A 27,185-nucleotide genomic window follows, 5' to 3' on the forward strand; every position below is an offset into this window, starting at 1 on the left:
TCAGCTCCACCTCCTCTATTTTCCCTCCAGGCTCAAATTAACTCTCCGAAAAGGAGTGAATGAGAAAACAAGTTTACAAGGACTCAAGATTTCATGAGCAAAAGTAATGCTTTTTCAAACACTGAAAAGTTTCAGATGCTCCTTGTGAGACAATTGTAATCCTCGGCGTTATTTACGCTGGAGACGCCACTGTTTGTCGTGGCTCATTTCATTCCCATGACATTTTTGAAAGCCTTTAGTCAGCTGAACTTAATAATGAATAAAGTTAACATGCTAACAAGTTTACAGTTCCTCATAATCCCTCTCAAGGAAGGACATAACGCCATCTTCTTGGATCTATAATTCTTGACATTTGGGTGTTTGGACAAGTCAAGTAAGGTACTTTATTTAGTCTTGGTATCTTTGTTTATCAATTGTTTACAAATTAGTTTTGTGATGGTGGGGGCATAACTTGGAGAACGCTACTATATTGTTTCATAGATAGCAATAACTTCGCTAGCTATCATAGCAGTAACTAACTTAGCAATATGTTTCATGTGTTTTAGTGTTAGCTCGTTAATGTGAATGGGTTTACTCATTTCTCACAAAAGAACACTGGACAACATGGAGAATTTTTAGTGGATGGTAAGACTAGTTTATTAATAAATAATTTGGGGGCTGATGATGGATGTTGTTTCTCCCATCTCTTGCCTTGTTGATGATATCGGCACTGATGTCAACATTACTTGTTGCTATTGTGCTGCAATATGGCATGAAGAAGCGATATCTAAAGGTGTAACACCATTTCAGTATTTCGGAAAACACACATATGTGGTGTTCTTTATAGATAGACATAACTTGTCATCGACATGTCAGAAATGTGGCTTTTATAAACCTTTTATTGTTTTACATGACAGTGACTTTCAAAACACGATAGAATAAAAGACGCAAATGTATTTATCATGACGCATTATGTCATCCATGTAAGAAGGTTAAAGGTAGACTGCCTTTCAGATTTTTCAAGTTTAGGTCATAAAAAGAATTTTCCTTGAGACCCGGTTATTTTTGTTTAGTGGAACGAAAGCTACTGAATTTGAATCACAGACTTCCAATTTTATTAGTTTTTTTTTTTTTAATAGAACAATTAATGAATTTAGGGCCACGTGACCGCTACTTTTTTCCTGCTTCGCCACGACCCAATTCAAGATTGTCAGTAAACCCGCTGAGGAGACTACTAACATGGACTACAATTCCCAAGACACACAGCGCCCTCTATCTCCGGCTTACTGAATCTCAGCTGTCACCCATTTCCTCAACCACTGGTCTCCCTACTTAAACTCCCCAAACACTCACTTCCCTGTGACGTATCGTCCTGTTTATCCAGACATAACAAGCCTTGTATCTTTCCTGACTGTTTCTTGTGTTTCTGATCTTTTGCGTCCTGTTTCCAGTTTTCACTCTTTGTCTTTCCTAGTCTAAGTTGTTCGCCAATCGCCCGACCTGTGCTTGCCTTCTCGACTCTGATTTCTGATTAGTGTTTTGGCTTTGTTGACAGTCTGCACTCTCCCTTCCTCCGTGCATATCTCTGTAAGTGCCTGCATTCTAACAGGATACTTCACCTACATGGAGGTAGCGGAGAATATGAAGCGGAATGCTTTGAACACGCAGGGGCATTTGCTTGGAGAACATCAACAGATGCTCGCCGATCACAACACCAGGATGACACAGCTCGCAACTGTGATGTCGCAAGCCCTCCAAGCACGCTCCGAGCCTCCTCCCAGCTCAGCACTACAGCTCCGGAGAAATTTGCCAGAAAAACTATCACCTGTAAAGGTTTCCTTCTCCAATGTTCTATGTATGTCGCCACCATGCCTACCTTATCTGACGAGCATAAAATAGCTAAATTCCTAACCTTTCTCTCTGGCAAAGTGCTCCGCTGGGCTACTGCAGTTTGGAACAAGGGTGACAAGCCAACCACTTCATATGAGCACTTCCTCTCGTTGTTCAAGCGAGTCTTCGATTACGAACCAGAGGGGATTGAGGTCGGTGAAAGTCTGCTCGCCAGTTCCCAAGGCTCAAGAAGTGTGGCAGAGTATGCGCTGGACTTTCAGACACTAGCAGCTGCTAGTGGGTGGAACAACCCAGTCCTCAAGGCAGTGTTCTGTCACGGTCTGCATCCTGAAGTGGTCAGTGAACTAGCCTGCAGAGACGAGAATCTCATCTTGGACGCCCTCATTGATTTAGCCATCCGCATTGACCAACTACTAAAGCGCTGACCCTCTCTCCACGACTGCCCCAAGTCATTGCAGCCCTCTGTGGACAACACGCCTATGGAAATATCTCGCACCAGGTTAACCCAGGCCGAGCGGACTAGGCGTCATCGGGAGGGCTTGTGTATCTACTATGGGAGCGCCGAACATGACATCCGACATTGTCCATCCGCCCTGTCTGTGAATCTCCAGTAGAAACACCAGCAGAATCTACGTTCCCGGTGAGAGTAGTTAAATCTAAGTCCTTTGAGATTCCTGTAATGCTAAGGGTAGCGTCCACCACCTATACTCTCTCTGCTTTCATTGACTCAGGGGCAGAGGGGAACTTCATTAACCAGGCCGTTGTACAGAAGCTCAACCTGCCAACCACTCCTCTGTACAGCGTGCTCAGCATTAAAGCCATCGACAGAGGACCTATAGGCGATGGACTCATCACAACATGCATTCAAACCATCCAGCTACAAGTTGGAGTGTTACACAAAGAGGACATCTCCCTGTATGTTACCACTACCGTCAACCATGACATAGTCCTTGGGTATCCCTGGCTACAGCTGCACGACCCTCTGATCTCATGGCATAGTAAGGAACTTCTACAGTGGTCCTCCACATGTTTCAAGAGCTGCATTTCTCATCCCCAAGTCCTAGTGTCATCCACGTCCATAGAAAGTCCTCAACTAGACTCCATAGAAAATGTGCCTGAATGCTATCAGGAACTATCCGAGGTCTTCAGTAAAGGGAAGGCTTGCGGGCTACCCCCACACCGGCCATATGACTGCGCTATCGACTTGCTGCCTGGTATATCTCCTCCCCACGGACATATCTACCCCTTGTCTCAGAAGGAACAGAGCGCCATGGAGGAGTACATTCAGGAGGCCCTGAAGCAAGGGGATATCTGCCCTTCCAAGTCCCCTGCATTGGCCGGTTTCTTTTTCGTAGAGAAATGAGGGGGTGGACTCAGGCCTTGTATTGATTACCGAGGTCTTAATCAGGTCATGGTGAAATATCCCTATCCTCTTCCCCTGGTCCCGTCAGCATTAGAGCAACTCAGAGCCGCACGAATCTTTTCCGAGCTAGACCCGTGCAGCGCCTACAACCTGATCCGGATCCGTAAAGGTGACGAATGAAAAACGGCTTTCAGCACAACCACGGGACACTTTGAATACCGGGTAATGCCGTATGGCCTTTCTTTGGCTCCCAGCTTGTTCCAGTGTCTGATAAATGACGTGCTACGGGACATGCTGGGGTAATATGCCATAGCCTACATAGATGACATCTTGATTTATTCCACGGATATCACAAGCCACTTGGTACACGTCAGAACCATTCTCCAGTGTCTACTGGAGAACCATCTGTATGTAAAAGAAGATAAATGTGAATTTCATAAGAACAAGATCTTGTTCCTCAGCCATGTCATCAGTGCTGAAAGTGGAAGCATGGGATTCATCCAAGGTATCAGCCGTCACATCCTGGCCTGTCCCCAACTCGATCAAGGAGCTTCAAAGATTCTTGGGCCTTGCCAACTTCTGCTATCATTTCATCCGAGGGTTCAGTTCTCTGGCGGCACCACTAACCGCTTTGCTGAAGAAGGGCCCCAAGCGCCTAGGCTGGAACTTGGTGGCAGAGGAAGCCTTCAGGAAGCTCAAGTCAGCCTTCACTTCGGCCCCAATACTCCAACATCCCGATCCCACCAAGCCATTCATTGTAGAAGTGGAGGCATCAGACATAAGCGTAGGGGGCATCCTCTCCCAACGCTTGGGGGGAAAAACAGAAGTTGCATCCTGTGACTTTCTTTTTGAAGAAATTGTCATCAGCAGAAAGGAATTACGATGTGGGAAACAAAGAATTGCTTGCCATTAAGCTAGCCCTTGAGGAGTGGAGACACTGGCTAGAGGGAGCCAATCACCCTTTCGTTATCCTCACTGACCATAAGAACTTGAAATATCTCCAGAAAGCTAAACGATTAAACCCACATCAGGCCAGGTGGGCTCTATTCCTTACATGGTTCAATTTCACTATTTCATTCCACCTGGGTTCCAAGAACGCTAAGGCAGATGCCCTATCCAGAACGTTTGGCTCATCACAGCACGACTCATCCACTCAGCCTGTCCTTCCTCCACAGTGTTTCATAAGGTCTATTACCTGGGAACTGGACACGGAGATAAAGAACCCACAGGTCCGTCCTATCCATCTCCCGCCAAGCCTCCTCTATGTACCTAAGCATCTTCGTAGCCGACTAATCACCTGGGCACACTCATCTCCAGCTACGGGACACCCAGGCAGTCAACGCACCCACCAAATGCTAAGAACTAAGTGTTGATGGGAAAACATGCTCACGGAGTTTAACCAGTTCATCGCTTCATGTTTGGAATGTGCTCAAGCAAAGGTCCCTAGGCACCCCCCCACCCACCCCCCCGCCTGCAAGTTATGCCCCCTCCCGGTTCCTCAAAGGCCCTGGTCACACTGAGCCATAGACTTCATCACAGACTTACCTCCCTCCCAAGGCAATACAACCATCATGGTGACCATTGACTGTTTCTCCAAGGCTCTCAAGCTCATCCCCCTGCCAGATATCCCCACGGCTGCACAAACCGTGGAATTGCTATTTCAACAAGTCTTTAGGTACTATGGCATCCCTGAGGACATAGTAAGTGACTGGGGTCCCCAGTTCATCTCACGTTTCTGGTCCAACTTCATGGAGAGATTGGGAGTATCGGTAAGTCTCACCTCCAGCTATCATCCCCAGTCTAATGGCCAAGTAGAAAAAGCAACTCAATCAGGAGATCAGCTGCTTCCTGAGGATATACTGCATGTGCAACCAGGGGGACTGGGCGTGCTTTCTCCCTTGGGCCGAGTATGCACAGAACTCGCTAAAACACTCAGCTACCCAGTTAACACCTTTCCAGTGCATACTCGGCTACCAGCCACCCCTGTTCCCTTGGGACTACATGCCCTGTCAAGTACAAGCAGTCAACGACTGGTTTTCATGCAGCCAAACTGTCTGGGAAGAGGTTCACCAGCGCCTTGAATCAGTGTGTGCCAAGTACAAGGAATATGCGGACAAACATAGAGGTGAGACTCCAAACTTTTCCCCTGGCGACTGAGTATGGGTGGCCACAAAAAACCAGAGGGCACTAAACACATGCATAAAGCTCCAACCTGGCTACATTGGGCTATTCAAAGTGCTACGCTGTATCAATGACGTATCGTACCGCCTGGAATTACCCCCTCACAGCTGAGTAGCTCCAACCTTCCACGTATCCCAACTAAAGCCTGCCATTTTTGGGCCTCTTGCCAGCAACACACCAGCCCAGGAGCACACAACTCTTGACCTCGAGGGAGAACCCATATAACAGGTCAACAAAATCCTCGACTCAAGGCGAAGAGGAGGACAGATCGAGTACCTGATTGATTGGGAGGGATATGGACCAGAGCAACAAAGTTGGGTCAAGAAGAAAGACATCCTGGATCCCCTGTTAAAGCAGCAATTCCACGCCCAACACCCCGACAAACCAGCATCCAGAGGTAGAGGTTGTCCAAGAAAGAATATAGCTCCCGGAGGTAGCTCCTTGGGGGGGGGGGGGGTTCCTCATCTCATTATCTCTAGCCGCTTTATCCTGCTCTACAGGGTCGCAGGCAAGCTGGAGCCTATCCCAGCTGACTACGGGTGAAAGGCGGGGTACACCCTGGACAAGTCGCCAGGTCATCACAGGGCTGACACATAGACAACCATTCACACTCACATTCACACCTACGGTCAATTTAGAGTCACCAGTTAACCTAACCTGCATGTCTTTGGACTGTGGGGGAAACCGGAGCGCCCAGAGGAAACCCACGCGGACACGGGGAGAACATGCAAACTCCACACAGAAGGGCCCTTGCCGGCCACGGGGCTCAAACCCGGACCTTCTTGCTGTGAGGCGACAGCGCTAACCACTACACCACCATACCGCCCAGGGGGGTTCTGTCAGTAAACCCACTGAAGAGACTACTAACATGGACTACAATTCCCAAGACACACAGCGCCCTCTATCTCCGGCTTACTGAATGTCAGCTGTCACCCATTTCCTCAGTCACCGGTCTCCCTACTTAAACTCCCCAAACATTCACTTCCCTGCGAAGTATCATTCTGCTTATCCAGACATAACAAGCCTTGTATCTTTCCTGACTGTTTCTCGTGTTTCTGACCTTTTGCTTCCTGTTTCCAGTTTTCGCTCTTTGTCTTTCCTAGTCTTTACAAGGGGTGCCAATAATTGTAGAAAGCATACTTATTTAATGGTGGCTACAATGTACAAGGGTTATAGTTCAGGGTTAGGGTTTGGGTTATAGTTCTGGGTTTGGGTTATAGTTCAGGGTTAGGGTTTGGGTTATAGTTCAAGGCATGGGCGCTGCCAGGGGGGGAAAGGTTCGAACAATTCTAGGGGCCCCGCACTGCCATGGGGCCCTTTAAGGGGCTGATAATATGCTTTTAATGATTTTAATAAGACTTTTGAAATAACAACAATGCAATATTCCATCTGGTAAAATGAGCTAATTGAACAAGGTTGTCTATTTCTTGAGTTCTTCAACATATTGTCATTTAACCCTCCCCCTTTTGTGAAATGGTACGGTCCACTTCTGGTAGAAGCGCGATGCGTTAAATCTGTGTGCTGATCAGTGCAACGCTACTTGCTGCTGTGTCACGGTGCAGCAGCCAGCCAGCCAGCAGTGGAGAGCGTACAGTCTATGATCGCTAAATATGAAGAGTGGCTGTCAAAAACGTAAAGAAAGGCAGCTGAAAGCTGAGAGGGACCGGAGAGGCAGGCAACTGGTCACTCAGTTTTTCCCAAAGAAAGGTAGCTATCGCTCACGTGTGTGTTCAAAATATTAGCGAATGGTAAATGAACAGTATGAACGTGGTTGGATTAGCCTATCAAGAGAACACTTTTACAGTTTGTACAATGACATTTTTTCCATTTTAATAACTGAACTGACTTGTGTGATAAACAAGATGAAATATTACGTTATGCTGGTGCTAATAACTAGTGCTAATAACCAGTTTCATAACTAATGGGGTGCCCTAAATATGCACAGATTCAGCCTCAGGGCGACCTCCGCCCTACCAAACCACTGAACCCCCCTTTGGAGAAGGAGGTAAGCAGCAATACAACCCATAAATGCTTTAGGATTGAAGTTTTTAATGAGCAAGCGCCATATACAGTTTGCTAGATTAAAGTGTTGCTAATAACAGACACCAGTCAATTCCATAGGTATTTTGATGCTGGGTAGAAAACTTTTTCTATGATTTATTAGCAGTCACATCACACATTTCACTACCAATTGTCCTAGCACAAGAAGGCATGTGGCAAAATCTTGAATTTTCATTTGTGATTGTAAATGCATCAGAATTAGTCACTGACCAGTTTTCATCTAGTCCCTGGTAAGTTAATACATAAAATGTAATAACAAAGTCACAAACTCAAGGTCCATGGGCTATCAAAAGTCAAATAATGACAATAGTGCAATTGTGACGAGGATGGGCAAAGTTGAGGGGGCCCAAAATTCTGATCTTTCATGGGGCCCAAAATTTCTGGCGGCGCCCCTGGTTCAAGGTTTGGGTTTGGGTTATAGTTCAGGGTTTGGGTTTAGGTTATAGTTCAGGGTTAGGGTTTGGGTTATAGTTCAGGGTTTGGGTTATAGTTCAGGGTTTGGGTTTAGGTTATAGTTCAGGGTTAGGGTTTGGGTTATAGTTCAGGGTTTGGGTTTGGGTTATAGTTCAGGGACTGGGTTGGGGTTTGGGTTATAGTTCAGGGACTGGGTTAAGGTTAGGGTTTGGATGAGGGCTTCGGTTTGGGTTATCATTCAGGGTTAGGGTTTGGGTTAGGGTGTATCCTATATGGTTGGATGTGGGAAGAGTTGAACATCTGACCGGGACCACATCCAGTTCCAACGCCTCTCTTTAAAATTCCAGTACTTTTCAAAACAAACTGTATAAAACAAAACAAACACCCATAACTCTAATTATTTCTTCTTCTGCTTCTTCTTATTATTATTATTACTCCTCCTCCTACTACTACTACTACTAATAAATGGATTTACAGTGAACCTGTTGCGCTCGTGACTTGAGTGACGTGATAACGGCAGTCTTGGCTCGTGCTCCCGGTTTCCAGACAGTGACGCTGTCCGCCATTCTCAGCCGGTGACATGAGAGAGAGAGAGAGAGAGAGAGAGAGAGAGTCCAGCGTGTGCGCGCGTGGCCAGTCGTGCGCGCTCCCATCTTGTGACTCTGTACCGGTAAATCGGGACTTCTTCACTCCCTCACGCGCTCGGCTCGTTATTTATTTATTTAGCGAATGACGACAGGTGTTTAAAAAACAACCGTGCGCGTGTCAGCTTGAGTGTGAGCGCGCGCTGGGGAAAGAAAGAAGAAGAAAAAGGAAAAAAAAAGTGAACCGTGGAAGTGAAGTGAAGCCAGTGAGTCGCGCGCAGAAACGGTGCCGGTTATGTAACTTGGCGCTCGCGAGTGGACCGGGTCAGAGCGACGCGGAGAAGCTCCGGTGTGAGTCGGGATCCGCTCGTCTCGCGCTCCGGTGAGTAGCGCTGCGGTGTTTTCAGCGCGCGCTGTGCGGCTGCGGAGGAAAGCTGTTATCGCGTGCGCGAGCCGGACCGGTCTTCTTTCACGTGCATGGAAAAGCATCTCTCTTTCTCTCTGTGTGTGTGTGTGTGTGTGTGTGTGTGTTGCTTTCTGCTTTTTTTTTTAATTTTGTGAAACTTTTTTTTGAAACAAAACTTTACGTATAAAGTCAGAGCACGCGCGCTGCACGCATCAGCTGTCGTCATTAATTGCTTTAACAGTGCTGCTGCTGCTGCTGCTGTTGTTGTTGTTGAGCAACTTTTCCAGGGTTCCACCTTCAATCCAGTACAACCTACAGCATTCTGTCAAAGTAATACGTCATAAAGTCCGCCTGTAACCATGGCGACCGGCTTTGATACACTGATTGAGCAGCACATAACCAGCTTCTCTGTTATCGTGACTCAACAGGACGCCATGTTCAGATTATTTTCCCTTGTTAGTGACCTAAATATCTTGTTTTAAAGTTTGTTATGAAAAGCGCTGCAGAGAAAAATAAAGAAGTTATCAGTTACACAACACAGGCCTGAGACTTGGGTTGAGCAAGCTGCTGTGACGTCATGCCCCTGATTTCATGCTGAGCGCGTGCTGGGGGCGGGGTCATGCCATCCATGACGCATTTAACTCGGTTGACTGCATGACATTCTTGAAATGCTGACCACCCGTGTTACACCACTGATGTAAATGTCCAGCGGGTGGACACATCGTTCCAGAACACCGGTTCTCAAAGTGGGGTCCGTGGAACCCCCAAGGGCCTGTGAACAGAGGCGATTCTAGAGTCTGTTGTGGCCCCAAGCAAAAATTTCCAGGGGGCCCTTCTGACCAGTGTTCATCACCAATATGTTATAAATAATCTGACACCAACGAAAAAGGTATGAAACCAAAGTTTTTTAAATTCCAAATGTGAAAATACAATGGTAAAGAACAATAAAAACAATAAAAAACAAAATAAATAAGCCCTCGGGCCCCGACTCTCGGGGGGGCCCCTGGACTAGGGGGCCCTAAGTAGTTGCCTGCCTTGCCTGTTCACAAGCTGCGCGTCTGCCTGTGAAGCATAGCGGGGGGGGGGGTTCAGTGTTGTTACTCTGATGGAAATCAATGCCACATTATCAAAGTTTGAATAGTTTTCAGGGTCCAAGCGCCAAAGCCAAATCAGACCTCATGGGTTCTCCAAAAACATGATAAAAAAATCTAAATCTTCAAGAGGTGCTGAAGGGTGAAGAGCTCCCTGGCAGCAAAAAGTTTTCAAGCCACTGGCTTAGAACATGCTGCTTTTATTTATTAATGAAGGTTGTACTTTTTATAGTTACTGTTAATGTTATGAGTCCTGTTCTGTGACATGTTGTAGCATCTATAGCTGCTTTTAAGACCAAAAAAAAAATTCAGCTTGTCATGTTACTGAGAAACTGCAACGTTTTACACATAAAATTTGTAAAATCTCCTTACAAATAAACGCCTCCTTACAGAAAACGTCCAACCCTTTTAGTATTAGCGGAGCGTCCGTCATGAAAGTCCCTGTGAATCAGCTGTTACTATAGGAACTCGAATACGTTGTGGCTGCGCTACTGTCAGAGCTGCTGTTCGAGCAAACCAATTCCCAACAAATTCGGACAACAAAACCTTCTTGTAAATCCTTTCAAAAAATGAGCTGCGGTTTTCATTTCCACTCTCCTGATTGCTCATGGATTCTTTGGGGCGTGACCTGTGCTCTGACTGGATACGAACATCACCAAGAGCTACATTTATGATTTAAAAAAAACCAAACAAACAAACAAACAAAAAAACGTCTGAACGTTCTGAAGTCATGAGCTACATTCATGTGTCCCTGTGTTAAAGAGAAAGTTCAACGTGAGCACTTTGAAGTTGATGAGTTTTTTCGCAATGTTGGTGTTTCTCACTTTGTCGGAATCAGTTGGAATTTCATGTCGCGCTTGATGTGTAATGTTCGTTGTGAGTAGTGATTTACCAACACGTGTTAAGAAAATGCTGACATTCCTGAAGTTGTAGCTTTACGTTATCCTGATAAAACACTTTACAGCTACCTACTAGCTAGCTATAATCGTAATCAGATGTGACGCATGATGATTTAAAAAAAAAAAGTTAAAATCTATTAAAAAAAAATTGCAAAGTCCAAAGAATAGTTATCTGTTAACAGATCTGGGCCGCTGCTCTTTCATCATTTCATCTTGTTGCATGTTTTTCAGTTTGTGTCCAGATTAAACCAGATGTTTAAATACAAAAAAAAAAAAAAAAGACATTAAAGTGACCAAATACCATGTGACATTTTTGGCCATGACTTTCAAGGAACACAGAAAGAACAGCTGATTTCACTGATTTCATGTGTGTGTGTGTGTGTTAGGTAAGGCCACTGTTATGCAGCTTTCCTGAATCTGGGTTACTGGGCCATTGCAGACAGGCCAGGCAGTGTGACCAGCCATGCAGAAATGAACCTAAGCCTGTTTCTTGTGGTTAAACTCACCTAAAAGTGTGCTCGCCCTTTAAGAGCTGTGTCTGATTCTCGGGAACAGATCTGCTCCAACATGCAGCAAAACTCAATTCTGGGCAGACAGACCAGTAATAAGTCATAATAATAATTATAAGTGACATGTTTTTAGAGATCAGGAACGTTTATTAACCCAGGCAGCGGGTTGTTTTTAAGATTCCCCAGACGACACAGGACAAAGCAGGAAGTAAACAGTTAACTTTATTGGAAACACAGATCAAAATATGTTAAAGACAAATGTGTGGGACAAGCTGGAAGGAAATAAAGTGCACTGAAATGATGTGTAACCGCAAGCTGGCCTAGTGGTTAGCGTGTCCGCCTCTTGACTGGGAGATTGCGAGTTCTACTTGTGGTTGGGTCATACCAAAGACCATCATAAAAATGGTACCTACTGCCATCTGGCAAGGCACACTGCAATACAGATGTGAGTAGGGAAGTTAAACTCTTGCGGTGACCGGAGGACTCCCCCCCCCCCCCCCCCCCCCACTGTAACCCTAGCAATCGGCACCGTACCCATGCGCTTCAAGGAGTTGGGTGGTGCTAGGACAGGAGACTGCTTGGGAGGATCCTGGCGTGAGAGGGACTTTGATTTGAAACGCTGTGTCTGATCATCCAAATCCGCCCTAGTTTTAAATAATCATGTTGTAATGGAAGTTTGTTTTGAAGCGTTTCTATAGCAACAGATGATGTACGATGTACAATAGATGTTCCACAAAAACAGATTTAAAAAAACGTATAGCATTGTTGTGAAGTTTTCTGTAAAGAGAAATGTGTTTATTTTTACGTTTATGGAAGGAGTCTCCAGTGTGAGTGCTTTGTATTTTTCCGACTTGACACTTTTTTGCGGTTTTTCTGTAACACTGTAACATGACAAGCTGCGTTTTGGTCTATTTAGAGGGACGAATCAGACATCGTCAAACAGGACGCTGATGAATTCTCAGCAAGAGCGTCACAAGATCGATTTATCTTCTCAGCGAAAAGAAAAGTGATTCGGCTTCCAGAGTTCACCGAAAACATTCCAAATTCAAAGAGTTGACTCATGATTCATGACTCATTGACTCACATCTCTTAGGTATAAATTTATCGCAGCATCGCTTTGACGCTGGATAAACGTTTTTGTCCTTTATGGGACGTCCATAGATGACAGACCTCAATTTCTCTCTCTGTCTGTCTGTATCTCTGATATGTCTAGGTCTATTTCAAGAGGATCTTCGATATCTGTGTGTTTGGGTTATGACTTTGCTGACAGGAAGAAAAGAACTACTTTCACACTTTACCTCTCTTTGCATATATTTTGCATTAAAGCAGGGGATCATAATGATGCATTTCACAAACAGCTGGGAACAGTTGGGACCAGCTCACATGGTTCTGTTTGTATAGTTGTTGTTTTATTAATAATTAGCATTACTAGCTCATGGAATGGATGGGTTTTTTTTCATCAGATGGTTTAACTTTTCCTGAATGCCTGAATGCTAGTGTTGGACTCCTGATAATGGACTGAGATCTCCATGTTTTCTCTTCTGTTCCCTTCAGGTATTTTAGTTCCATCTCACTGGGTGGAGATCACATCACAGCTGCCACACATGTGGCTCTTCTCGAAACCTGTCTGATCTTGACCTAGATTTGCTCAGTGTTTTTTTTTTTTTTTTACTTCTAGGAACAAATGTGAAGCAACCTTGATCAAACCCTTAGCATTAGCGGTTTTCAGGGTCATTAGATAAGAGGTTGCAGAAGATAGAAAAAAAGCACACCAGAGAGCTCACACTCCCAAAATGATCAGAATGTTAAGTTGTGACAAACCTCCATGTCTCCCATTGTCACCTTCTCCATGTTTCCTCCTTCCTTAAAACCAGCCACGCTAATTTTTTTAACAAACGATAACAAAAAGCAGCCCGTTATCAGGGCAAAGTGTTTTCACGTTAGTGTTAGTGCTCATTTAGTGCTAATACTTCAATGGGCATGACTCGGATAAAAAAGACACTTTGTGCTCCTGTATGTATTGTAGTGCTTTTGAGGAAACCTACTGCTGGTCTAGAAACAGCAGCACTCAGTCAGTGATAAGCACAAAGTTTTGGAATTGATCATGAAAGTTTAAAAATCTCTCCACAAAGGCCCAGCGGAAGTCTAGAATTTTCCATAGAAGACCGGAATTTTCCATGAATGTCTAGAATTCTACATGAAGGTGTAGAATTATCTTTGAAAGTCTAGAAATCTCTCCATGAACGTCTAGAACCTTCCTCAAAGTTCTAGCATGCTCCATGAAAGTCCAGAATCTCTCCATGAATGTCTAGAATCTTCCATGAGATTCTAGAATTCTCCATGAAAGTCTAGAAATCTCTCCATGAATGTCTAGAATCTTCCATGACATTGTGGAAATCTCCATGAAAGTTGAGAACTCTCTCCATGAAGGTCTAGAACTTTCCATAAGGTTGGAGAATTCTCCATGAAAGTCTAGAAATCTCTCCATGAAGGTCTAGAACTTTCAGTGAGATTCCAGTATTCTCTATGAAAGTCTAGAAATCTCTTCTTGAAGGTCTAGAACCTTCCCTGAGGTTCTCCAATTCTTCATGAAAATCTAGAGTTTCTCCATGAATGTCTAGGATCTTCCATGAGGTTCTATATTTCTCCGTGGAAAGTCTAGAAATCTCTCCACAAAGGTCTAGAATCTTCCTTTAGGTTCTAGATTTCTACATGAAAATCTATAAATCACTCCATGAATGTGTAGAATTTTTTGTGCAAGTTTAGAATGTTATGTGGAAGACCAGAATGTTGAAAATGATCAGTCAAATTCTAGAATTTCCCATGAGGTTCAAGAATTCTTCACACATGCCTAAAATTCTCTCTGGAGAATTTTATGGAACTCAGAAATGGAACTCTCTCATGTCGTGTGATGTGTCCTGTGATATCAGGCGATGTTTTTACCAAGGTCAAAGTTTGTTTCCACTTTTATCCAGAGTGACAGCTGAAATGAATGCATTTACTGTTTAAATCATGTTTCTTGGATCTAGTTCTTTTCAGGACAGGAATGGTCGAATGACCAGTGATTTGCCAACCATTACAATTCCCTGTTTATGAAGAAGTAACATTCTGTTGTTCATTCACAGTTCTGTTTATTACTGTGGAATATAGCAGCGATAAACAGTCTTTCCCTGCAGTACTGTCAGAGCCGCTATCATAGAAAACTAACCAACACTTTCTGGCCAATCAGAGTCCAGTATTCAACAGCGCCGTGGTAAAAAGTAAACACCTGCACAGTTACTTTGTTTAATGACTCTGGTTTTGTGTGTGTTTTAATCATCATTCCCGCCCGGATGTTGTGTAATGCATCTCAGTGATCTCTGCTTGTTAACGACATACAATGAAACTCTCTTCATGCTCATTACCGTTTAGGACATGCCCAGTGATTGTTCCACTTTCCACGACTACTTTTATACGTCCACATAACCATCACTCCGCTCCAGTGAACTCCAGTCCGCTTCTGTGTCTCTGGAATTCCCAACATGCCCGGTCTTAATGAATACAATTACTACTGTTGTAAATAACCACCACCACCAGCACCACCACACCCTGCTGTCAGCTGAGGATGGGGCGAAAAAGGAAGAAAGAAAATAAAAAAGAAAAACAATAAACTACTGAAATACCTAAAAGAGAAGGAAAATTAAAAAATAAAATCTAAAAGTAAGGTAAGAAAGGAAGAAAGAAACAAATGAACAAACAAAACCAGAGTAACCCATCGAGAAAAATAGCAAAAAATAAAGAAATAAACGAATTAAAAGAAAAAGATAGAACCAAATTCAAAGAGAACAATACAAGGTAAAAGAAAGACAAGAAAACAAAAGACAAGTAAAAGAAAGAAGGAAAGAAAGAAACAAACAAAATGAGAAAGAAAGTAAACGTCATTCAGTTTTGAGCATGCTTTTGGATCACTCACTTCCTGTTGATGATACTTCACTTCCTGTCTATTCAGCCATAAATATCGTAGTCTGTCAAGTTTCAGTGTTTACAGGCCTTGTGGTTGTTGTTGTTTTTTTTTCTTTCTGGCCCAGAAATGATCACTTTCTTTACCCTCTTTAATTTCGGTCATGTTTCTAATTTCAAAATATAACGTTGTGATCTGAGGTAAAAATATTAAAGAACCAAAATCTCGTGGGTTAAACTGGTTTCAGTTTTTCACAAATGCAATCAACTGCATCAAAACGTAACAAATTAGTTCAAGATTTCATCTCAGAACTGCTCTTCTTTACTTTTGTTCTGTGAGCTAATTAGCATGCTAGCAAGCCGGCTAGTTAGCGCGCTAGTCAGTAAGTATATTTAGTAAGTGCTGACTGTGATTAAAGATGTGAGAATTTCAGTATCAAATCCTGAGTGCGTTTAATTCAACTCCAATAATTAATTACTGTAATTTATTATCTGTAAAAGGAATATACTGTCATACGTGTGTGTGTGTGTGTGTGTGTGTGTGTGCACGCACTCTGTCTGATGGAGTGAACAGGAAGACAGATGAGTCTCATGACTCCAGATGGAATGTGTGGTATCCGTGTCACCGCCACGCACAGTGTTCTGCCAGTGTTCTCCAGGCAGCGATACACACATCCTGTCCTCTCACCCTCACCCCCTCTCACACACTCTTCTTCATTTTGTAATGAGGGTGGTGAAGTAAAAATCGAGAGACAGAGAGAGCTCGAGAGAGTGTGTGTGTGTGTGTGTGTGTGTGCACGCGCACAGTGCTTGCATTCTGCTGTTGGTGTTGGGTTCAAAGACAGCTTCACAATGTAACCATGACAACAAGAAACCAGAAAACCAGAACAGAGAAAGACAGAGTACTAAGAGGTGTGTGTGTGTGTGTGTGTGTGTGTGTGTGTGTGTGTGGTCCACTGGTGAGCCTGAATCAGTGTCACAGTGGGTCATAATGTCACTGGATACACAGCAGTGATGTCACACCCAGTTGTCACGCTGCCCTGTCTGTCCACACTGAGAGATGGTGTGTGTGTGTGTGTGTGTGTGTGTGTGTGTGTGTGTGTAGAGCAACTGTGTCCGTGTTATGAAATGAAAAATGGAAAAAAAACCCTCACGCTGACTTAATTATAGTCTCTTCTATATTAATTAGTCTGTGCCTTTTCTTTTCATTCTACAGAATAGACCTCTCTCTCTTTCACTCACACAATCACACACACACACACACACAGAAGAGATGGTGAAACCTCTGTTTTGTTGTGATGTCGATGAGATAACTGAAACATTTTCCCAGGAGAAGATCACTGGAGAAAGTGAGGCGGAAGAAGTGTGTGAATGAGGGTGTGTCTCATCATCTCCTCTGTGATGTCATACAATGGGGGTAGAACCTCAGATCCTTTGTGATGTCATAGATGAGATGGTGGAACCTCAGTTTTTTGATGTTTTTGTGCCCTCCCGAGGTCATCGATAAAGATGTGGAATCTTCCCTCCTTTGATGTATCATATCGGGGATTTGGGATCCTCACATCCTTTGTGATGTCACCAAGGAGACAATTGGATGTAATTTCCTTTGTGATGTCATAAACAATATGGTGGAACCTCAGTTCCTCTGGGATGTTATGAATGAGGCGGTGGAACCAAAATAAGAACAGTACTAACAGTGCTGTACCTTGTCCTGTGTTGTCTTTTGTATCTCCAGGCGCCTGGGATAGTGAACGGAACAACTCTTTAAAATATAATCGGACCTTAAGGACCAAGACAGTATTTGACATGGACGTTGTTTGTTCTTTGGAGAACAAAGGTTCCGTGGAGGACTTATTCTGGCTCAATTCATGTTTCTACACTGAGGTCAGAATTTAAAAAAAAACAAACGGAGGAAAATAACAACCTTCTGAAAAACATGACCTCGCTGTTTACCACTATGTCGTGAAGAGTGAAACATGATCCGTGCTTTGCTTCCTCGTCTAATCTAATCAAGAGGCAATTCAAAGGCAGATTGTGTTCCCTGTAAATGAGGTGATAAACTGAATGGCAGTGGAATGTTTTATTTTTCTTGTGTGTGGGAGATTCCTTCCTTCCTTGTGTATCCAATATTAATACAGTGAGAATATAGACAGGTCTTTTTTTTTTTTTTAGATTAGCATGCTTATTATAGCCGATAGCTGGACTTTGTTGGACTGTGTTTGTTTTCCTGTTGGCATCTGGTGGACGCAGCGAGCTGCAATTCGTTATTAATTAACAGCCGAAATGTGACAAGAAGTCAGAGGAGTGTGAGTAAACAAACCCATAAGCACACTTGCGAGACTACGCTAATGAATTCCATCTCACTTTCCTTGACAGATCTCGAGCGAGGAAAGAAACCTCAGTCGGAAGCTACACTCTCACGGATTTCCTTGAGGACGGCTTGAATAAATCGACAGCTAGAGCTTGTGAGTGTCGTTTTCAATCTGTCTACATCAGAAGTTTTGCACCACAGTATCAGATGGATCGGCATGATGTCTCTGCATGCTAAGATGTTAAGCTAGCACAAGTGTGTTAGCGGTCAGAGGTTTTATTTGAGCGTGTTTGTTCTCAGAACGTTGAAGCAATTCTATAGAAATGAACGCTGAGCTTAAACAAAACCTGCTAGCAAATATATCAAGGGAATATTTAACAGTTATTCCACGAAATCGAGTCGTACATGAGCTGATAGCTGACGAGGCGCGTAGCACCGAGTTGTCTATCATCCATGTATGACGAGATTGAATGGAATAACTGTTTTATTCTATCCACATTCACTGGATTTTGAGAAACAGATCATTTTTATTTTTTGCAAATTCAATCAAGAAAAACTTTACACAAAACGTCCGACAAAATCATTTCTGCTTAGAATGGAAACTAACCGGCGAAACGACAGGAGCAATTTGTGAAAAATGTGATAATAATAATTCTTGAAAAATAAAAAAACTACGTTCTTACCATCAAATACTTTCATTCCATATTTTGTTGCCTTTTTTTGTAATTTTTTGGGGTTTTTTTTCTTGTAGAGTTTTTATTTCGTTCTCGGTTGGTTCAGCAACCCGCTCCGCCATTTTGTTTTTCTCTACTCACGGTGTATGAGCTGATATCCTAGTAGTAGAGTAGCCAATCAGAGCGTGTGATTGCTCATATCCAATGAATGTGGATAGGATAATCAGATTTATAATGAGATGAGTAATTTGAAGGCCTAAAATAAAGATGTAAGGAGTTAAAAACATTTGTCTTTTTCCTTCTTGTAAATGTACTTGAGAAAGTTTTCATTTTTAATAATAATAATTCAGGAAAGTCCTGGTACTTGGTTCTTTGGTAGAGTAACTCCACTTCTGCTTAACACACACACACACACACACACACACACACACACCTTCCTGACTCGAGTGTGTAAGGACGCAGACGTTCATTGTTTATGATCTACAGGAAATGCTTGATTTATTTAAAGGTTATATTTAATTCTGCAGAGTGAGTTAGTTCCTGTTATCGCTTGCATTACAGCAGCTAGAAACAGTCATTCTCTTTTTTCTGTCTTTCCTGAAGTTAACGAGACAAAAAAAGTCGAGAAAGTTCAGGTTACACCTTTACGTGAGTGTTACAAAGCACTGGCACTGGAGACTCCTTCCATAAACGGCTCCTTTACCGCATCGAGGATTATAAGAACATGTCTGTATTGCAGTTTGTATCACTGTGACATTTCTTTTTTTTTTGTAATCCAAGTGTAGCTCTTTTTTTTTCCATGTAAAATTAAGAAATGAAATGATTTGTTTGCCTTCAAGAGAAATCTCAATTCCATCTGTCTCTTAGTGCTTCTGCTGGAATTGTAACTCAGTCACGCACTGGTGCAGGAAGTGAATAATCACCTGGTGCTTTTGATAAGTAGTGCAAATGTAGGGTCACACACACACACACACACACACACACACACACACACACACACACACACCGTTCTGATATGATTCACACTTGCACATGACTCACAGAGCAGCCTGAATGAAGGCGAATGTGATTTTATTTATCAATGTATCTATTTATTTTAATGATGATGGCTCTGGTGTCTAAGATCTGTCTCTTAACATCCATAAAATATTCCAGGTTTAATGCTTTGATAATTTGCTGGTGTGTGTTTCAGGCGAGGAAGGAAGTTAACATGTAGTGGGATGAAAACTTCACATTATGATACGTCTTTACAAGTAGCACATGGTGCAACCTTTCAGTTATTCAGTTCGAGAAACTGCTAAAATATGAAGAAAGAGCAGCTCAGTTCATCACAACAGTGCAGAGACACAACTTTCTCTGATTTTCACTTTGACATAAATCTGTATTTTCAATATTAAACATGATGTGAGAGCAAAAATCTGCTCTGAGTGTGGATGAGTGTGCAACCTGGTGAACAGCCCCCCCCCCCCCACCCCCCCACCCCCCGTTCCACTGACCCACATTCACACGTGCTGTTCACAGAATAAAGTCTGTCACCGGATCAGACCTGAAAATCAAATCCAATCCAATCGACCACCGATCCTGCGTTTCTGTTCCAGACTAAAATCTGCTCATTGCTTAACTAGAATAGGAGAAAGAAAGAAAGAAAGAAAGAAAGAAAATAGCAAAAATGATGGTAAGAAAAGTAAAAAGGGGAAGGAAGAAAAAAAAACAGAAAAGGAGAAAATCAGAAAAAGGAAGGAAGGAAAAGAGAAAAGGAAACTCAAAAGAGAATGAGAATGAAAAAGAATGAAAAAGGAAGAAAATAAAATAAATGGGGAAGAGGAAATAAGCAAAAAGAAATTAAAATAAAAAGAGAGGGTAAATATGACAAAAAGGAAAAGAATAAAACAGGAAAGAAAGACAGAGGGAAATTAATGTCAAGAAGTTAATGGAAAAAAGAAAGAAGGATAGAAAGAAAACTAGAAAGAGGAAGGAAGGACAATAGAAAGAGGGAATGAAATAAATAAAATAGGACAAAGCGAATCACAAAACAGGGATGGAAGGAAAAAGGGGAGAAAATAAGAAATGAAGGAACAAGAGAAGGAAAGAGGTAATCAAGATATCTCATCTCATTATCTGTAGCCGCTTTATCCTTCTACAGGGTCGCAGGCGAGCTGGATCCTATCCCAGCTGACTACGGGCGAAAGGCGGGGTTCACCCTGGACAAGTCGCCAGGTCATCACAGGGCTGACACATAGACACAGACAACCATTCACACTCACATTCACACCTACGCTCAATTTAGAGTCACCAGTTAACCTAACCTGCATGTCTTTGGACTGTGGGGGAAACCGGAGCACCCGGAGGAAACCCATGCGGACACGGGGAGAACATGCAAACTCCACACAGAAAGGCCCTCACCGGCCACGGGGCTCGAACCCGGACCTTCTTGCTGTGAGGCGACAGCGCTAACCACTACACCACCGTGCTGCCCGTAATCAAGATATGGAAGGAAAAAAGAATAAAGAGGAGAGAAGTAAGTAAAGAGAGAAAAAGGGAGGAAAATCACGAGGAATGAAGAAGGAAAAAAGAAAGGGTAAAAAAGGGAATAGGAGAGAGAGAGAATGGAAAAAAATATTGAAAGTGAAAGGTACTGTGAGAAAAGAAAGGTGAAGAAAGAAAGAAAGAGTAACAAAAAAAGGAGAAAGTGGAAGAAATAGATGAATGAGGGATACAGAGAAAGGAAAGTAAGAAAGAAGAAAGGGAAGAATGGAAAAGGGAAACCAGAGAGAAATGAATGAATGAAAGGAAGGAGGGACAGGAGAAAAGAGGGCAGGTTCTGAGGTAAAGTGTGATGGTTGACCTGAATAAACTCCACATGCACAAACTGCTCACTGCCAGAATCGTGATGTGTGATGCAGTGTTCGCCATGGCAGCCAGATGGATACAAGCTTCTTTCTCTTCCTCTTCACACCACCTCAGAATGAAAAGATGAATCATCTCAAAGCTTTTAGCAATTCATCACAATTACAGCGTACTTTTGAAATGATCTGTGGCTAATCACAAGGCTGCTACTACTTACTCACTCGCTCGCTGGATTTAACCCTCAAACACACACACAACTCATCACCAAGTCACGGAGAGGAAAGTGTCGGAGTGTTTAAACTTCAAAAACTTTTCAGCTTTTTTCAGTACTTGTGTGTTTTTCGTGTGTGTTGTCAGTAGTTGTGTGCTTTTAGTAAGTGTGTGTGTTGTCAGTAGTTGTGTGTTTGTAGTTGTGTGTTGTCAGTAGTTGTGTATTTTTAGTGTGTGTCGTCAGTAGTTGTGTGTTATTAGTAAGTGTGTGTTGTCAGTAGTTGTGTGCTTTTAGTAAGTGTGTGTTGTCAGGAGATGTGTGTTTTTAGTGTGTGTTTTCAGTAGTTGTGTGTTTTTTGTGTTTTGTCAGTAGTTGTGTGCTTTTAGTAAGTGTGTGTGTTGTCAGTAGTTGTGTGTTTGTAGTTGTGTGTTGTCAATAGTTGTGTATTTTTACTGTGTGTCGTCATTAGTTGTGTGCTTTTAGTAAGTGTGTGTTGTCAGATGTGTGTTTTTAGTGTGTTTTCAGTAGTTGTGTGCTTTTAGTAAGTGTGTGTGTGTTGTCAGTAGTTGTGTGTTTGTAGTTGTGTATTTTTAGTGTGTGTCATCAGTAGTTGTGTGTTATTAGTAAGTGTGTGTTGTCAGTAGTTGTGTGTTTTTAGTGTGTGTTGTCAGTAGTTGTGTGCTTTTAGTAAGTGTGTGTTGTCAGGAGATGTGTGTTTGTAGTTGTGTGTTGTCAGTAGTTGTGTACTTTTAGTGTGTCGTCAGTCGTTGTGTGTTATTAGTAAGTGTGTGTTGTCAGGAGATGTGTGTTTGTAGTGTGTGTTGTCAGTAGTTGTGTGCTGTCAGTAGTTGTGTGTTTTTTAGTAAGTGTGTGTTGTCAGGAGTTGTGTTTTTAGTGTGTGTTGTCAGTAGTTGTGTGTTTTTAGTGTGTGTTGTCAGTAGTTGTGTGTTATTAGTAAGTGTGTGTTGGCAGGAGTTTGTGCTTTTAGTGTGTGTTGTCAGTAGTTGTGTGCTTTTAGTAAGTGTGTGTTGTCAGTAGTTGTGTGTTTTAGTGTATGTTGTCAGTAGTTGTGTGCTTTTACTGTAGGAAGTGTGTTGTCAGTAGTTGTGTGTTCTCAGTTGTAGTGTGTTTTAGTGTGTGTTGTTGTCAGTATTAGTGTTTTTTGTGTGTATTGTCAGTAGTTGTGTGTTGTCACTAGTTTTGTACTTTTAGTAAATAGTTGTGTTTTTCTGCAGTTGCATGTTTTTCGGTTTGTATTTTTAGTAGCTGTGCATTGTTAGTTACTGTGGGTTTTCATAGGCGCTCTCTCTCGGTGTGTGTGTATGTGTGTGTTGTAGTCAAGACCACCTAAACCGAGACCAAGTCCTGACCAAGACTAAAGTGTATCGCGACTGAGTCTAGACCAGGACCAGACCAGTGTGTGTGAAGGGGTGGGGGAGGGGTGACAGCGGTTAACAGGAAGAAATTTTTCAAATTATCAGTGAGTCACACTATTGCTTACAATAATTTGAAGCAGGAAATTTTACATCCAATCACAGTAACAATGTGAACCAATAAATCAGAAAATACACAGGCAATTTAGTGAAATCCCCACATTTGTGGTCTTGACTGGTCTTGAAATAAAATCTCGAGTCCTCTGTGTCTGAAACTGAGACGAGACCGAGACCTTCAAAAAATGGTCTTGAGACAAATACCAATCACAAGTACAACAACACTAGTGTGTGTGTGTGTGTGTGTATGTGTGTGTGTGTGTGTTTATGGTATGCTTTGTGTCAGAGTTTGCTGTGTGATGATGCAAATATATAGTGTGTGACATGAAATGGTGTGTGTGTGTGTGTGTGTGTGTGTGCGGGTGTGTGTGTGTGCATTCTTCTCCTTTCCTCAGTCTTCATGTCTTCCTGTGCTGCTTCTCCAATGTGCTGAATGTACTTTTCAGGTAATGAATGAATGTGTGTGTGTGTGTGTTGATGTTAAGTGTTGCTCCCCACGCTGACCTACTTTTCCTGTAGCGACCGGTGCAGCGTTGCTCTGTGTGGAAAGCAGGATCACAGTTTCTATGCCCGTCTCCTCCTTTCAGAGCGGGGCTGCATTTGCAGCAGAGGGGTGTGTGTGTGTGATTCAGATCAGCTGTCTGTTGGCAGAAAAATGTCTGCTGAGGTATGGTTAGACTGCGGGAATGCGACTCACCGCTATAATAGTGAAAGGTAAAGTAGAATTGTGTGTGTGTGTGTGTTACAGAGAGAAATAGACTCAGTCTGCGTATTTTCCTGTTCCTTACCCTGCTGTCAGCCAGTGTGTGTTTTCAGTACTTGTGTGCTTTCAGGACTTCTATGTTCTCAATAACTGTGTGTTTTTTAGTAGTTGTGTGTTTTCAGTACACCTTGTAGCTTCAGGAGTTGTATGTTTCGATGTCTGTTTTGAGTGATTTGGAGAGATGTCAGTCACTGTGTGCGCTCTCAGTAATTGTATGCAGTTTGGTTTTAGCAGTGTTAATGTTTTTCAGTACTTGTGTGTTCTCAGTTATTTTGTGCTTTTCAGGAGATGTGTTTTCAGTAATGGAGCATCACCAATGTTTTTTAGTATCAATGTGTTTTCAGTAGTTGTATTTTCAGATATGTTTCAGTCTATTTTCAGTGATATGTGATGTCAGTTTTCAGCCAGTGTTTTTTTCCGTACGTGGCTGTGTCAGTATTTGTGTGTTAGTGAATAGTCAGTCAATGCGTAGTATTTTCAGTAAGTGTATCTTTATTAGCTGTGTTTTTTTTTTTTTTTGTAAATGTGTATAGCTACCTTCATTTTCAGGAGTCACGTATTTCTCAATTCCTGTGTGTTGCCAACTTTGTATTGTCATTACTTTTTGTGCACAGTTGTGTATGTTTTTCAGTATTGACACCTACACACCTAGTTAATAACCCCCCCCCCCCCCCCACCACCACCACCACCACCTTGTACCCCCCTCGTAATTTCCTTGAACTTCGCTGATAGTTTGTTGTACAGTGTGTTTCTCCCAACACCATAAAAGTGCTGATGTGGACAACCTTCAGGTCGAGGCAGCACAATCACTGAGACTACGCAGCTGTGTACGGGGGTTTGGTGTACATTGTACAAGTGCTACACATGTTGTGTGTGTATGTCTGTATGTAAATTGCAAGGTGAGATTTGGACAGCCGTAGTGTTACCATGTATCTGTTATCTCGCTGAATGAGATCATTAGTCGACAGACCCAGATGGATGAATCACTTATTACAGTCTGTTTCTTTCAGTGCACCAGGAGATGGAACCTTTCTTGATCTCTCTAGGTCTGCCTTTTGTTGTCCTGTAATCTCCTGTTTCTTGGTAAAAGATCACTGCTGTCTGCTTAGCATGAGTCTGTGTGTGTGTTATAAGTGAGACAGAAACTAATTCCTGCTGTCACCATGCCACTAATCCTTAAACATTGTGTGTGTGTGTGTGTGTGTGTGTGTGTGTCCAACAGGCATCACCCCTTGTGACATTAAGCTGTGTTTAATAAGTAGAGGAAGGGTTTCCTGATCCTTCCAGCTAGTTGCTGACTGCTTATAATATTCAGACAGCGTTTGGTTTGTTCATACTAGTCATTCCCCCCAACTACCAATTTTTCACGTAATTCAGCGGAAAGTGACTGCAACCTGTTCAGAATGCAGCCAGTAGTTGTTTTTTTTTTTAAAGATGATTCACCTGGTCAGGGATTTTGTGTGTATGTGTGGGGGTCATGGATCATGGATTTTCATTGGAGGCCATGGCCACACTTGCTGGTTGTGCTGTGCATGGAGTTGGTGCTATAAACCTGTCAGGCTACAGTGATTAGGATGGGTTTATTCAGAGTCACACAGTCATCAGGATGCAGGTCAGGGCCACAGGGTCATCAAAGAGCATGCTGGGTTTACAGGGTCATCATAAGGAAGGCTGGGTCCACAGGGACATCAGGAGGCAGACCGGGTTTACAAGTTTATCAGGAGGCAGGCTGAGTCCACAGGGTCATCTGGAGGCTGACTGGCTCCACAGGATCGTAAAGGGGCAGGCTGGGTCCTTATAATGCAGGCTGGATTGACAGGGTCATCAGGAAGCAGGCTGGGTCCACAGGGTCATCATAAGGCAAGCTTGGTCCACAGACAGCAGGAGACATGCTTGGTTTACAGGGTCATCAGGAGGCAGACTGAGTCCACAGGGTCATGAGGAGGCCGGGTGAATCCACAGGGCCATCAGGAGGTAGGGCGAACCCACAGGGCCATCAGGAGGCAGGGCGAACCCACAGGGTCATGAGGAGGCAGGGCGAATCCACAGGGTCATCAGAAGGCAGGACGAGTCCACAAGGTCATCAGAAGGCAGGGTGAGTCCACAGGGTCATGAGGAGGCAGGGCGAGTCCACAGGGTCATGAGGAGGCAGGGCGAGTCCACAGGGTCATGAGGAGGCAGGGCGAGTCCACAGGGTCATGAGGAGGCAGGGCGAGTCCACAGGGTCATGAGGAGGCAGGGCGAGTCCACAGGGTCATGAGGAGGCAGGGCGAGTCCACAGGGTCATGAGGAGGCAGGGCGAGTCCACAGGGTCATGAGGAGGCAGGGCGAGTCCACAGGGTCATGAGGAGGCAGGGCGAGTCCACAGGGTCATGAGGAGGCAGGGCGAGTCCACAGGGTCATCAGGAGGCAGGGCGAGTCCACAGAGTGATCAGGAGGCAGGGCGAGTCCACTGGGTCATCAGGAGGCAGGCTAGGTCCACAGGGTCATCATGAGTTTGGCTTGATCCACAGGGTCGTGAGGAGGCAGGCTGGGTGATTGGTTCAGGGCTGGATCCAAAGAAGCAGGAACAGGGATTAGGCCCAAAGCATAAGCAAAGTCCAAAATTGAGCTTCAAGACCAAGAGAACAGGGACTGTCTCTAACCTAATAAACTGCATGAGGCTAAACCATCTGAATGGCTGGAAGGGCCTGTTTAATGAGTTATGTTAACATGATTTCTTTTCTGCGGACAATTTTTATTAGAACTCACTTGTCCTTGACACTTGGCAGCCCGAACAATGCAGCTAAAATTATTTCCTTTAAACTACACTGAGTTTAATAGAGGTGCAATTATGCAGTGCATTTCTGTGTTTCTATAATTGTTTTTTTTTTCCCAATATCTTTCTCAGGATATGCTTGCAAAGTTGAGAATGCCGATCTCATATCAGCTCGGTGGTTAACCTCAACCAGGACTGGAATCTGATGGTCATGACATATGATACTGTCTGTTTGTGTGTGTGCGTGAGAGAGAGAGAGGTTATATTTGTTTGTAATATGTACATGGTACTAAATTGAACTAATCATAGACCTTCCTGCCCATTTTTGCCTGTGTGGTCACTCTCACTGCTCTTGATTAAACTCAGAGAGCAGAGTTAAACTAAACCAAAACTAAACTACTTCAGAAGCTGAAATTGATCAACAGCTGGCCATATTTATTGTGCTCCAGCACCATGGATAATATTTTGAATGTAAGCCTCTAGCAGTGGGCTTAAGTTTACTTAAACCTCTGTGTTCTTGAAGAATTTCAGTAGGAAACTAATTACACCCTGATCCCAAATGTACAGAAATTAAGACCTTTACTGACATGGTTGCCAGACCTTTTGCCCTGTTTTTGATGCCAGGCAGCTCACGGGACTATCATTCCTACTGAACAGCACATTTATTAAAAGCTGCTATGGGAAAATGAAAGCCTTGCTTGGAACTTGTTTTGCTCTAAATTTCTTACACTAATATTCGGACACAGGGCGTCTTTGGATAAATTAGGATTGTGTAGGATATTGGGACAGGACCTAGATTACTGAAATAAGACCCTAGCTTATTGGGATGGTATTTATTTGGAAGGAGTCTGAAG

At 43.3% G+C, this 27,185-nt stretch overlaps 1 protein-coding gene across 6 annotated transcripts in view; it reads left to right on the top strand.

Moving 5' to 3' along the window:
• Window positions 1-326: 326 nt before the first annotated feature.
• npas2 (neuronal PAS domain protein 2) overlaps window positions 327-27,185 on the top strand; it is a 54,631-nt gene continuing 27,772 nt past the window's right edge. The window contains exons 1-2 of one of the 6 annotated variants that reach the window (XM_060913249.1): window positions 327-373; window positions 17,654-17,742. The gene's annotated coding sequence lies outside the window, so the exon portion shown is untranslated. Of the gene's footprint in view, window positions 374-7,325; window positions 7,380-8,444; window positions 8,816-17,653; window positions 17,743-23,417; window positions 23,525-27,185 lie in introns of those variants that run through there. The other 5 variants (XM_060913248.1, XM_060913253.1, XM_060913247.1 and 2 more) reach the window with 5 other exon arrangements.

Source organism: Neoarius graeffei, chromosome 28, assembly GCF_027579695.1.
Source record: "Neoarius graeffei isolate fNeoGra1 chromosome 28, fNeoGra1.pri, whole genome shotgun sequence".
Lineage (NCBI taxonomy): Eukaryota > Metazoa > Chordata > Actinopteri > Siluriformes > Ariidae > Neoarius > Neoarius graeffei.